Consider the following 10,412-nt stretch of genomic DNA (forward strand, 5'->3'; position numbering starts at 1 on the left):
TATTAATGTGTTCAAAAGTTAAACTAAGAGCGTAAAGTAATGAAACAGTAAGTTATGTGAAGTAAAATTTTCTAAATTTTATTTTTTCTGTGTATGATTTACTCTCTGTTTGGTAAAAATGGCGCCGGTCAGCTGGGCGATTGAGCGAGGAAAGACGGGAACCCTTTGAGCAAATCGAATTGGTTGCAGTATGCAAAGGCTGATAAAATGAATTTTATTCACATATTAGGTACAAAGACAATCAAAGGAATCGATAGTCTGTGTGAGAGAGAGAGAGAGAGGTAATCAGGTGTTTACACTTGGATCTTAAGTACACGAAAGAGATTAATTATGCCTCAATACATCAAGTTACTGTTGGCAAACGGCAGGCTTTTAAAACAAACATGAGGATTTTACATACACATAAGTAATATGTCAAGAATGCAAGAAAAAGAAAAAGATAAAATAACTTTTCACAAGGAAGCCGCTTAAACAAACTATCTAAGGCATGCAGAAGCTGAAAGCGGCGCCAGTTTGTTTATTACAGAGCTTAGTTACTTTTACAGTTACTTTTACAGTAGCATAAAATCGTAAAAAGCAATTGTCACTAGACTGGTATTATACCTTAACAAAAATAAAAGTGATTTGGGCAGATCGAGTGTAAGTGAAAGAAATGGGCGAATAGTCATCCCAGATCAACTTATAAGTCAATGGGAAGCAAAGCCATTCTCTCTCTCTCTCTCTCTCTCTCTCAGCGCACCGAACACTGACTCGAGCTTTTATTTTTTTTTTTTCTTTTTACTGTATTGTATTTGTTTTCATGTTTTATCATTATGTTAAATTTATTGTGAAATAACGTTTTATTTTTTATGTGAATAGGTATTGCTTTTACGTATATATTATGGTAAATATTTTACAGTTTCTTCTCTCCTCAACAATAACACGACGAACGAAAACTTAAAATCATTAATTCATTATTCCTAAAATATATTAACGCTCCCTCCCTCTACCTCAAGTTTGCTGTTTATCACCGAAATGACGAATGATTTTGTTAATCATTTAGCTAAATTTTATTGTGAAAAGCTTTGTTCTTTCATCTACTCTTATGTTAATATTGTTCAACTAGACCGTCTCATTCGGCGCACCGAACACTGGCTCAATTAAGACTTTTTTTTTTCTGCATTGCATTTTATTATTTTCATAATTTATCATTACGTTAAATTTCCCTTTTTATGTGAATTGTTATTGCTTTAACACTCTCTTCTCTCTCCAACATATTAACGCTCTCTTGTCTCAAGTCAGCTGGGCGTGATGTCACCGCGGTTACGTAAGATTTTATACATCTTTTATGCTGTTATATCGAAAGCTAAATTTTATATTAGATGTTACCTATGGAGTTTCATTTCAATCTTTTGATATTGCAAGGAGTTATTCTCTCTCTCTCTCTCTCTCTCTCCTCGCTCTCTCTTCTCTTCTCCTTCCTTCCTCGTCTCTCTCTCTCTCTCTCTTCTTTCCTCTCTCTGGGCGTCTCTCTCTCTTCTCTCTCATAAATATGTATTTCCCTTCCATCGTCTGTCCTCCCCAAAATAATAATTAAATAATTTTATTCTTGATGGTCAAATATATGATGTTGACCATTCAATGGTGTGTGTGTGTGTGTGTGTGTGTGTAATGGCAAAATGTTTAAGATGACTGAAATATTAATAATATCATTCAAAGATTAACACAGTAATAGAATAATAATTTAAGGTATATTTGATGTAGGATGATACTTTAAGTATCACATTTGGTATTTGAACTTTCAAGATAGGCAGTTATAAGCATTTTTAAAGGGGGGGTTCTAAGTATTCGCGGATTCTAGCTATTTGTGGGAGTCTGGAACGCATCCCCGCAAATACGGGGGTTCAGTTCACTGTATAAGTTTGGCAACAAATGCAATGTTTATGTTATTCTATAAAAGTGGAGTCGGTAAACTATGCCACCAGTAGTTAAACAATTTGATTGCGAATTCACTACTGCAGTGAAATATGGAAAAACTTGAATCAGGCCCATTAATAACAAGACAATAAAATACTGTCCCAAAAGCTTGAAGGCTACCTACCCATAATTGGCATAATTCTTCACCAAAATCTGGTCTCCGACTGGTGAATTTAAGAACACAGCTGCCATCAACACTCAAGTGTTACTCTATTGCATTTTGTAAAAGTACGTTTATGCACTAACTGTAAGTGTTGTAATTACCTTTGTATCATATTTATGCACAGGCTTTGTATCATATTTATGCATGTACAACAATAAAAATAATAAATTTTTAACAAAGATTTTATACAGAAAGGCTTTAAAACTTAAAAATGTACATAATAAATTAAACAAACACTTTATGAGGGTTTTGCAGTGTTTTTGGAGGATTCACAAATGTTCGCACTAGTGTGAAGACCTTCCATATGATAATTAGTTAGGTTCCAATGAAAAGTTCACGCTATTGTGAAATCCGGCAACTTGAATTGCGTAAGTTCGGGGTAATCATTGTGTTCAAATATTCAAATACACATGAATTATCAAAAAAGTTTCAATTCTTTATTGAACATATAAAACATTATTTCATATAAACCAACAGGTAAGAGTACTGTATCATTAATTCAAACTAAATCATATAATGTTAATCTTGAAGGTTTAGTAATTGAACATTGATCTTATTTTCAAGACTGGTAAAGTAATCTTCAATGGTCTGGCCACAATACAGCTTAATTGCATCAGTATATTAAAGGATGCATTTCTGCAAATCACTTTGCAATATCAAAATGCAAAAACTAAATCAAAGCAAATTTTATATATCTAATTATTATGCACACCATTATATAATCATATGATGGCAATAGTAATAATAATGCAATCAGAATCAACGTGAACAAGTAAAGAAAAAATGCCATGATCTCAATATCTTGAGAAATATATATAAAAAAAGTAAAATTAGCAGACCTCTTCAAACTCACTAGACTATGACTTGATTGCATACATTGTAATAGCATCATAGCTCATACAATCATACAAAAATATAGTAACATGATGTTTGAATATCATTTTGCATGCATTTTTTTTCTTTTATATGGGCACCAGCACCATAATCGGGATCACATTCAAACCTCCTCTTGGATGCTTTCTTCTCTACTGTGCCTTTAAACACACATACGCACACACAAAATTAAAAATGCATTGGCTGCCATAACCCTTCCTCAATTCCCACTGGAGGATACAGTGCTCACTCCAGATCCCCTAGCTAATTTCTTGCACCTTCGGCTCTTGGCATACTTTGTACTCATTCAGTGAACTTCCATTACACTCGCTAATATAGAAATTTTTCAATTGACACCCTGGCACACGCACACTATAAAAAAAACGACACCATAACTATCATAACACAAAATTATAATATACTGTTGATAACTGTCTGCCAAGAATACACAAAATAAAATAACTACACCAATAAATATCATAGTAGCTACACACAAACTTCTTGGATAACACACACACTTTTCTATTCCAGTATTATGTTCTTGGACTACATAGTTTTTGACTCTGACGCTTCTTATAAGCAAACAAAACCAATAACATTAAAATAAACCCAGAAGTAACGATGTACTGGCGATATGGCACACGCACCGACGAACAAACAAATAACATTATCGAAATGACACCGATATGTTAAGCTTGCCTACCGTAATATATCATAGTGTTTATATTTTCTAGTCCAATATTTCGTATTTGGACTGCATAGTTTTCGTCTGTGACACTTCTGATAAACGACCAAAAACAAAAACATTAAAATACCATCAGAAATTGCAATATACCTACTAACGATATAACACTCACTGATAAAAAGCACTCACAAAATCGAAAAATCATTGACAGCAGCAATATTGTTACCTAAGTAATTACTAGTTAAGTTACTTATATAAAAATTGTGAATATTTTTAAGGTTATTAAAAAAGAACAGGTATACCAGAAATGCCAATAGATCATTTATCCAAGCGCTTAACAAATGGCGCTACATGATTGTTTGGAAACTATCCTGTCCTGAGATGCCACACCCTTTATTAATGTTGCTGCCCTATTTAATAAATTTTGAAGCTTCCTAACTTGCATTTCACATAGATTATAAGACAGGGATGCAATAGTTCACTCTTTATGACAATTAATCACAGGTTTAATATATAGTCATTAAGATTTCTTAAAGGCAATATTTCTAAAATCATTAACAGTTCAAACATTACTGATCTGATAGCTGTACCAGAAAACTGCCTACCATGGCAAATTATTCCCTCTCTCTGCCATGACTCTGATGGTCCTGCAATGTCTTTCCAAGATTATCTCCCCACACACTCCATTTTCCACGAATTCCTCCTAGCAACTCTGACCTAAAATCTGTGGCACTGTCATACAAAACTTCTGCAACAGGTCACCTCTCTAAGAATACTGCAATGAACACTGCAGTAATTCATTTAGCAGATTCTTGCTGGGGATCCTTCCACAGCTTTTAACAACCTGGACCTTGGCTAACAAGTGATAAATATAACCAGTGTTGTAGTGGGGCACATCCACAAAGAGCATTATTTTTTTATGCACCAACCTCCCCTTTTATAGACAACCACTATGTTGGAAATTTTGTCGACCTCTCTAATCCAGATAATATTGTATATGCATCCCAAACACTGAACATCTTTGTAGAGAGGTCACAGATCATAACCAATCAGAGCATTTCTTGGTATCCTTTAGTTTCCAAATTTCTTGCAGCTACTATACAATTTTTTTTTCTTACAGTAGCAAGTTAGCTCCTCAGTCTGAAAACCATCATGTTTCAACATCAAGGCAAAATAAAGACAAATCAGGAGATTTCATGTGCATGACACTTCCGCTCGTTTCTGAATCTGAATGTGTTGAGTTTATTGGACATTTTCAAGGTAACACAAAGTAAGGACCCAGCAAACTAGGTTACGTTTGGTTAGGTTATAACCCTATTGTTTATTCATTTTAATAATTAACAGTGCCTGAAGCTAGGTTATGTTTGTTTGTTTGTTTGTATGGTGCTTTTACGTTGCATGTTTGGCGGGGCCGGGTTTACAAAATTGGTGACACCCCTTGCCAGGTAAGGATGCAGCACCCTTGGTTAAGTTAAATCAAATACATCCTTGTATTTTCATTTTCCCCCACCCAAAACCCTTGCCTTCCCGCTGTGGTTTCATATAATTTAGGATATAAGGGGGTCTAGTATCTTTCAAATGGTAAAAACTTACTTTAGCCTTATCCATAATCACATTCCAGAGTTATGATTTTCATATGTTTTAATGTGTACTTTGAATACTTCTTTAGAGTCATTTCATTGAAAAATTAATATTTTTCAAGATACTGAACCTTCCCACCCTTTATATCCTCCAATTATGGGGGGGACCACCACACCACAATGGAACGCAGGGGTTTTAGATGGAAGAAAACATATGCAAAATATAATCATGTAAGTGATTTAACCAGACCTACAGCATCACAGGAGGGCTTCAACCCAGGAACCCTCACATATTCCAACCAAGGGCACTAGTGTATAAACTGAATTCAATAATAAAGATTGAAACTTACTCTCGCCTAGTATGATACTTAGGTCCATATCTGATTGGAGAGCTTTGGCCACCACAACCTAAGTCGACAAATGGCACTGTGTATAAATTAAAGGCACATCTAGGAAACAACTCCGCAGCAAGTATTTCTTTGGAAATTAAAGTGTCCTGTAGTATTTGGGTTACTTATTAAGAATTTACCGTTATTTTTGGGGGGTCGACTGTAATTAAACCCCAGAGGCTGGTACTAACATGGCATAATACATAGGACGCCCCAATCCCTATTGGCTTTTGTATTTGGGGGACCATTGCTTGCAGTCCGTGCAGAGTTATTGCCTAAAATTAACAAAATAAACATGGCTGTAACATAATCCAACCATACCCAAGCTAAGTCACTGGGTTCCAACTTGGTCAGTGAGGCCAGACCCCTGTGCCGCTAACACAATCTAGGTCAACTGAGCATATTAGAATAAATCCTTGTAGGTTAGTGAACTCTTCTGTATTTTCCTCATCCAAAATACTGGTTTCCCAATCTCATCCCTTACTTGCAGGTTATCAGGTGTTCTAGGTAGTACTACACTCAAACTGATTATAGCTAGGTACCAAACTCTAGCTGAAGTCAGACATTCAAAACACTTAAAAAAGAGAAAAAAAAATCAAATCAGCTGAAATGATGAAAAGAATAGTTCCGCACGAGCTGCAAGGAATGTAACCGCGGATACGACATCCACTAGGGATTGGGGCGTCATGTATTTCGCCGTGTTTAGTACTGGCCCCTAGGGGTTAATTACAGTCGTCCGAATAAATATTACTTTAAATTCTTGTTCAGTAAGTAAAATAACATAGGAAAACGTCAATTGTCATAGTCTAGGCCACCGCGGATTGCTTCTGTAGAAATACCAAAGTTACGCACTCTTCAGTGCTTTCTCTTTAAGGATGTTTGCTTTGTATTTATGTCATCGTTTTCCACTCAAGGAGGAACGTGGTAGATAAAATGAGAGCACTGTTCGCTTTAATCGTAACAGCGCCGAAACAATAACTACCATTATTTTCACGTATATTCGTTGAAAAGAGAAAATCTATGGTTAAAATGTTCTCGTTTATTTTGGGCATTTTCGGTCAGAGAGAGAGAGAGAGAGCGTAACCTGCTCTTGCAATGAGTTATCTTCTCTTCCAATTTGTTTCCCGCTGATAGTCACAGTAGCTGCATATGCAGGGGAAAAAATGAATTTTTTTTAAAATTTTGTCCAGGCGTTCATTTAATTTATGCTAAAAACTTAGTAAAAATAACATTCTGAAAGCAAGTACATTCCATGGAGTCAAAAATACATTTTGTAGTTACACGTGCAACAAAGTTACACTGGGTTTGTTAACTTGGTGTCGTGAATTTTATTCGATTTTGCTCGTCATATATATAATTTTCTACATTGATCGCTGCACCTAGAGGTAAAATAGCTTGTTTTTTACGTTTGGATTTCGGATTAAATATAAAATCTGTGACCACTAACTGAGGATGCAGTTTGGGTTTTCTCTTTTCACTTCAGGATATTGTGTTTAGCTTTCTTCCGCTATATCTTATCGTTCCTATGATTGGGGATGGAGGAATTTCATCCTAAATTATTTTCCTATTGTTTTGAATATTCATATAATATCGGTTTTACAGAAACAATCAGCTTTTTTCCACGATACATATTCTTCCTCAAGGAATGCTGTAATACGTCTGTCTCCCACTTTGTTAAATCTCAGGAAAATCCTTTTTATGGATTTTTAACCAGTTTTCATCATCTGATAACATGACAACAAAACTAAAGTCACTTTGTTATTTGTCTAGTTATATTAAGGCTGATTTTTGTTTTCATCAACTACTGACTTTTTTTTCTCTTCTTTTTAGGTTGCCTACATATTATATATATATATATATATATATATATATATATATATATATATATATATATATATATATATATATTTGTTTCCGAATCATTCAGTCTTCAACTTTTTAGTCTAGCAGGCGCTTTTTAAATTGCTTTGATTTAATGTATCTATTTTGTATATTTGTTGGAACCTTGGGACTCTTAGTTATAGCTTAATATGTATTTTTAATGTGTTTCTCTTTTAGCCTTGATGAGGTATCTGTGTGTTACCAAACGCGTCGGCAATAAATTATCACCTGGTGACCGGCTATCTTCTCGCCACCGTCCTTCCATATGCTGTGGCCCGCGCCTTGCGCCAACGTATTTTGTCATATATATATATATATATATATATATATATATATATATATATCTATATATATATAGATATATATATATATATATATATATACTGGTTTAGCTAAACCAGTATATATCAAGCTTGATAAAAACTTGGACGAGTTTTCATCAGCCACCCCGGACCCCGCAAAAAAAAAAAAAAAAAACAAAAAAAAAAAAAAAAAATAATAATAATAATGAGTTACGATGCCAATATTCGTCTGTAAACTCGTGGGTTGTGTGCTATACTTTCCTTTGCAATAATTCAGTTCATGAAGAATTCGTCAACGGAGTTTTGTCTTCATTAACCAGAAGTAATCACTCCACATCACACGACTTCCTTTAAACTACCATAGCCAGGGTTTATACCTTGATACTTCAATCAGGAGGTTATAAGTCTGGGGGACTTCATTTGGCCCAAATCCTATTCAGTGATGTCATTTAGGTGTATCCTGGCATCAAAGGAAGACTGCTAGATAAAGAAGTTCAGAGCAGTCAGGCCCAAATCATTATTTCAAAATACTTAAGTTGCTCTCTGGAACTACAACCAACAAGAAGGTGCTAGGGATCCCCAGGGTATAAAAAGTTTTACTTACTCTCTTTTTAATCCCAATGAACAGAACCTGTGGCACAAATCAAAAGGCGACTTACCCACCTAAATGCTGCTTCTTCCTAATTGCTCCACCTTCCAAATTCTTATTGTGTGTTAAGAATGTGAGCAGCCCTTGTCCGCAACAGCCCATCAGAATACATCATGCACATCACACTCCAAGAGCCAAATTCGGGTCCTCATCAATTTTCACATTTTAGAGCTAGTTTGTTTTTGTATGGTGCTTTTTACATTGCATGGAACCACAGGTTATTAAGCAACAGGACCAACGGCTTTACGTGACTTCCGAACCACGTCAAGTGAACTTCTATCACCAGAAATACACATCTCTCACTCCTCAATGGAATGGCCAAGAATCGAACCCGTAACCACCGAGGTTACATTGAAGAGTTGTACTTCGTATAATTCAATATTTTCATCGTTTACCTCTCTCTCTCTCACTGAGGTAACCTGGTATTGTTCATGAAGTCACAACATTTGTATTGATCATTTCTATGATTTTTAAAATTGGATTTGCTGTGGTTTTAACCATCCAATTCTTCCAAAATATCTCGGTACTATATTCTTAAAATACAAAAATGGATCAGGTGGACGCTGTCCAATTTTATCTTTTGTGTTTTACATATAGGTCCAGAATTTTATGTAAACTTGCTTTTGCACCAATTCATGAGAAGAGAATTTTTAAAGAACCTATGTGACCACAGGTAGCAAAGAAAAAAATAACCATCATGAGACATAGGTTACTCACTACAACTTAACCTCCAAGATTACTTTTGTACTATAAACATTCTTGTGTCACAACTGGTGAATGCCTTGAGAGAATTTGCATAAACATCTTGCCACCAGTACTTGAGTTGTCAATCCCTTGCGATCAGACCAAAAATGAGTATACAAGGTTTGATAATTTTTCCTACTGGGTGACCATGTCAGTTTTTTTATTCTATGGGTGAGCTGTAAAGCTCTCCATCCTCACTCTTGTTCTATGAGTAATCAAAACCACAATGATCTCCATAATTGTCTGTCCTCATAAAAAATAAGAGAGAAATTAGAGGGGCTGGAAAGTGAAAAATCCCAGATTTTTGCTTTAGAGCAACTAATTGAGACAGCGTAAGAATTAGATCTGAATATGTCTCTCTCTTACTGGCCCAACACAATGACATGGGATTAAAAGTCTGTGGGCCTTCACATCTCGAAGAAGAAGGCAATCATGTTCACTGTAGTGTTGTGTTCACCATTTGGGGAACCATCATGACATTGCATGAAGGGAAAGGGAGGGAGAAGATGTGAGGGACAACTAATTTAATTTAGACCAAATGCGTAGGGCAAAATTGTGATAGTTTAGTAATTCCTCTCTGATTCACCTCTCCCAATGATTTGGGTCTATGACGATTATTAAAAAATTCTAACACCTTTTATGATCAAGCTTGAGAAACCATGTTTTCCAGTTCTCCATGAGCAAGCTTGAATGAATACTATGTATAAAAATTGATAAATAATCATGTAAGTGATTAGTTCTCTGATATCACCACACAAGAGGAACTAAAGGCCTGTCCACACAACCGGGCCTGATCGGCGTGCTCCAGGGTTGACGGGCAAATTCTGGCAGACTTATCCGTGAATGTTGTCCACACGAGTGAGGCGATGGAGAGGTGGGCGTGCCCAACGATGCCAGTAGTGTGTTCAGTGCGTTACGATATACATGGTGCCTACGCAAAGAAGAAGATAGTGTAGCATGATAATTGCTTTGTGTGTGATGAAAAAGAAGAGAATATGGTGCAAAGAATGGCTCAGTATAAGAAATGTATATGGTTCACGTACGTCTGCCAGGGTCGAAGCTCAAGCCATCGGGCACCACCATGGTGATTTTGCTACAAGACCCATCGGGCAATTTGACGGTTTGCCCGTCAAGTGTGCCCCGTTAGAGGGGAAGTCCGCCGATCAGGCCCGATCGTGTGGACAGGCCTT

The sequence above is a fragment of the Macrobrachium nipponense genome, chromosome 35, assembly GCF_015104395.2.
Source record: "Macrobrachium nipponense isolate FS-2020 chromosome 35, ASM1510439v2, whole genome shotgun sequence".
NCBI lineage: Eukaryota > Metazoa > Arthropoda > Malacostraca > Decapoda > Palaemonidae > Macrobrachium > Macrobrachium nipponense.